The 4,612-nt window shown below is 39.8% G+C and overlaps 1 non-coding gene across 1 annotated transcript; it reads right to left on the reverse strand.

Moving 5' to 3' along the window:
- Positions 1-212: 212 nt before the first annotated feature.
- On the reverse strand, positions 213-286 carry Trnat-ugu. The gene has a single exon. It is a non-coding gene; the product is annotated as a tRNA-Thr (tRNA).
- Positions 287-4,612: the final 4,326 nt, after the last annotated feature.

Consider the following 4,612-nt stretch of genomic DNA (forward strand, 5'->3'; position numbering starts at 1 on the left):
TATGTCGCGGTCGGGGTTTTTTTCAAAATTTTAATTTTGTGGTTAGGTTGGTTTTAAGAATCACATACGCCATACAGTAGTTCATCGGGAATACCTAGGCAGGGATTCCACAGCCGGAGCATCCGCGTCTATATCGTTTTTTTTATATTTTTTGTATCTTGTAAACTGAAATAGATACCATACACTAAAGAAAAAGCGATCAAGCCCACTGGTGGCGAAGCCGGGAATCGAACCCGGGTCTCCAGCTAACAAGGCTGACTTGATAAACCGCTACATCACCTCGACCGCCGAGGTGCCCGTCGAAATTTCTCTAGTGTATGTTATCTCTGAAAGCTTTTGTATCTTGGTTAAGTATGATAATAAATCTCCAAATGAGCATTTCTTTTTTTTTTTGCGACTTTTATGAAGTGTGATATTTTTGAAAAAAAAAAATTGCCATTTCTACTCAGAATTACCAGCTTTTTCAATCCTAGTAGGTAATAAAATTGTTCCATACGATTTTTTCTTATTTTGTTACCATTTTCCGTACATGTTGTATGGGGTAACAAAAGAGGAAAGTAACAAAAATGTATGGAAATTCTGGGACACTTTTTGTCTCCCAGTGCGATTGAAAGTACTCATGATTCTGAGTACAATTGACCTAAAATTTCCTAAAACAATCAACATTTTTTTATTGGCAAAAAAAAAGAAATGCTCAAATATCTCCCCCACTGGACGCCGGCCGGATCATGTAGACGCGGTTTGATTGGATTGCTCCTGCATTTAATCTGCAATGATATCGAATATGCATCAGCTATCTATAATCATTCTGCGATCTATGAATAGAGACTATCTTGTCGTTAATTATGAATTCCTAAGATGTTTGGGTGCAAGTTTGGTGAAATGATGCTTTAATAGACATACTGTAAAGTCACGCCTGTATTACCAAAACGGGTAGGCAGGGTACAAGAAACGGCTCAAATTCCATTGCCTTAGGAATTTTAGGGGTTGAAAGAAAACGAGATAGTACCCATACCATTATTGAACCCTAATCCCACAGTCGACTTCTACGACACCTGTGAGAGGAAGTCATGGAATTAGAGTTTATTTAAAGGTCTTTTATTGACGAATTTATTGACGACCGGTCTGGCGCAGTCGGTAGTCAAGTGACCCTGCCTGCTACGCCGCGGTTCCGGGTTCGAATCCCATTTATTGTGTGCATTTATTTGTGTGATGAGCACAGATATTTGTTCCTGAGTCATGGATGTTTTCTATGTATATAAGTATTTATATATTATATGTATCGTTGTCTGAGTACCCACAACACAAGCCTTCTTGAGCTTACCGTGGGCCTCAGTCAATCTGTGTAAGAATGTCCTATAATATTATATTTTTTTATTATTTATTAGCGCTGACGAGTAGGATACCAGGCCCCGTAGCCGAATGGCATTTCTACGACGCGAAACGAAAACGTAACGCCGCGAAAGGTAGTCTGGCTCTGTCGCGCTAATACGCAAGAGCGATAGAGGTAGATAACAAGCGTTTCGTTTCGTGAGCGTTTCGCCATTCGGCTATGTACCCAGATGTCCATAGCCTACAGCCACTTATGACATAGTGTCCGTACCGCTTTTTTCCACTTACGCAGTACGAGTATAACATCCTATAAATTGCAGTATAACATTTTGATATTTAATTTGATTATGCTGCAAAAACTTTTTTTCTTATAATGAATGGGCCTACTCTTGACCACAGACCAGCCAAAGGCCTTTAGACGTGGTACGATGGAGTCACAGACCAACCCCTATAGACATCTATTACAAGACGACTCGCGGTCGCCAGCCTTCCTAGTATTTGCACTGATATAAGCGCGGGCGCTCGCCGTGCCCGATCAGTATCGACCAAGTAACAGACCCGAAAGCAGCGCGTGTTTTTCGCACAAAAAAATTGGAAAAGGGTATTTTGATGCCTTAAAGATGTCCACCTGTAGTGTGAAATGGTGTGGAAAGGTAACAAGAAGCTCAAATTTAAAAACAGACGGCATTACATTCCACAAATAAGTCATATTTATAATTTATTCAGAGCCGGCATAGGTCAACTTACATTGGCCACTTACGCGTCAGTAGAGGGACAGTCATACTTCTGTCCCTTTTCATCTGGCGCGACTGCCCGCCGTCCTTGAAACGGCCAATCACAGCGCGCTTAACACATTCCCCGCCCGCTCCTCGCACCCCAAACACTGGTGACTCGTATCGCGAACCAAATATACAAGACTGCCACTCTATAGGAGGTTCTCTGTGGATGGAGTGAGCTCGCCCAGAAGATGCCTGTTTACCCTGATTTGAAGGGTGCTTACATTTTTAGACGGATAAAGTCACAAGAAAGGTAAAAGCCGCGGGAAAAAGCTAGTCGTCAATAATTCTTTCAACTTCCTCCGTATAACGAGCCTTACTGTCACGATTTCACTCCAAAATCATTTTCTGTAATAAATGTCCTTCCATATATAATTTTTTCGGCGCTGATTCTAACAAATTGATGTAATTTTATGTCTCTTTGACACCGCTTCCCGCAAGCCTTCCTCCTAAGTAATTGTGTTACATGGCGCGATCGAGATGCGTTGCAAGTCGGTAATAAGAAGGAATCGTGTGTGGTGTTAATAATAAGTAGAGATCCGTCCCAGCTTTACACGGGTTATAAGTGTTATAACAAAACGTGACTATACTTACCTCTAGAAACAATTGTTCGATCTGATTTGTTTTTAAATAGGAAACAGGTAAGCATTGAATATTTTATCTTTGTATTTTTCTTTGTAAATGACATTTATTTAATTAAAAGTAGTGTGACTACTTAAAAAATACAAATTAAAATATTTTCTATGACAAAATAATTAGTTCTTAAAGTATTAAGGGCAGCGCCATCTCTCCTCGCTAGCTTGTAATTACCTGAGTTGATTCAGCTAGGAGGTCGAAACATACTGTTCTCAGAGACAGTAGAGGGCGCCACGAGCCTTCGGAAATGTCATATAGGTACTTGGAAATTTCGACCCTTGCCTTCGTGTACCGAGTCCCTCTCGAAGCAAAGGAGCCCAACACGCTGGCCGATGGCAGAGTGGTTCAGGCACCGTACGTACGTTCGGCGGGGGCAGCGGCTGAAGCGGCGGCGGCTCGAAAGCGGGAAAAGTAGGCGCTCCTCTCCAAGTATGTGTTTGTCCCTCTTTCCGTAGAGACCACTGGCTGCTGGTGCGCAGAGGCCAAAGCTTTTATCGGGGAATTGGGCGGGAGGCTGTGCGAGCGTGCTGGTCACGACCCTCGCTCCGGGTCGTTCCTGTTGCAAAGGTTGTCCGACGCGGTTCAACGTGGCAACACGGCGAGCGTGTTGGGCTCGGAGTGGATTTAGTTAGTAAGTAGTTTAGGTTATTCCTAGTTTAATTTGTAATTTTTAATTTATTTACTTGGTAGAATTATGTGTAATTTTTAGTAATTAAGGATTAATTGTATTAATTTTTAATGAGTTAAATAAATTTATCTTTATTTATTGCTAGTTATAACGAGTAGTAAGTAGGATAGAAAGAAACAAAAAGTAGCATATTTCACTCTCCGTCGTCTCTTCAACTATCTCCTATTAAAACACACTAAAGTACCCTTAGGTGTTTTAATTGGAGATAGTTGAAGAGACGGAGTGTGAAATATGGTACCTTTTTGGTAAGGAACACTAAAAAATCACGCCAGTTCGTCGCTCCGTTTTGCCGTGAAAGACGGACAAAGAAACAGACACATACATACTTTCCCATTTATAATATTAGACAATATAAAAATGCTCTTACTGTTACGTAATTAAACACAACACACAAAGTTGTCTTAGTCACGATAAAATGACAGTTAAAACTCTCGTTTTAAAGCAAAGTGTACAAACTTAGCATAAGTACAAGCGACATAAACTCGTTACAAAAGACTCGGCGCAAGCCAACCGCGAAATAATATCGGATTGTGCTTAGCAATTCAACTACAACTCTGAGATCTAGCCAACAATCGTTTACGCTTTATTAAGCTTATATATCGTAGCTAGAATATAAAAAATATATACATACACACAAAAAAAATATATATATATATATATATATATATATATATATATATATATATTTCAAAGGTTGTCTGGTAGAGATCGCTCTTTAGCGATAAGACCGCCTGTTGTCTGCCTCTATTTATAATCATTTGTTTTGTCTCCGCTGTATCTTTTTTCTGTATCTCTTGCTGAGGTGTGCCAATAAAGAGTATTCTATCTATCTATCTATCTATCTATATATATATATATATATATATATATATATATATATATATATATGTAACACCTCTTGTATTGTAACCATGGTTTTGCATGAAATAAATGAAATATAATCACGCCTGTATCCCATAAAGGGGTAGGCAGAGCATATGAACTACTCAAGTTTCATTGCCACTCTTGAAAAAGGGGTTGAAAGGAATGGAAATTGTGACATTGCAGTGACAGGTTGACAGCCTTTCGCCTACGCCACAATGAGGAGGCACACTCAAAGGTTATGACAGATGGCACCACCTTATTAGTCCATTACACAGATAAAGAATTTCACACGTGAGATCGAGCAGATGATATTTTT

The sequence above is a fragment of the Leguminivora glycinivorella genome, chromosome 14 (genome assembly GCF_023078275.1).
Source record: "Leguminivora glycinivorella isolate SPB_JAAS2020 chromosome 14, LegGlyc_1.1, whole genome shotgun sequence".
NCBI classification, from domain to species: Eukaryota; Metazoa; Arthropoda; class Insecta; order Lepidoptera; family Tortricidae; genus Leguminivora; species Leguminivora glycinivorella.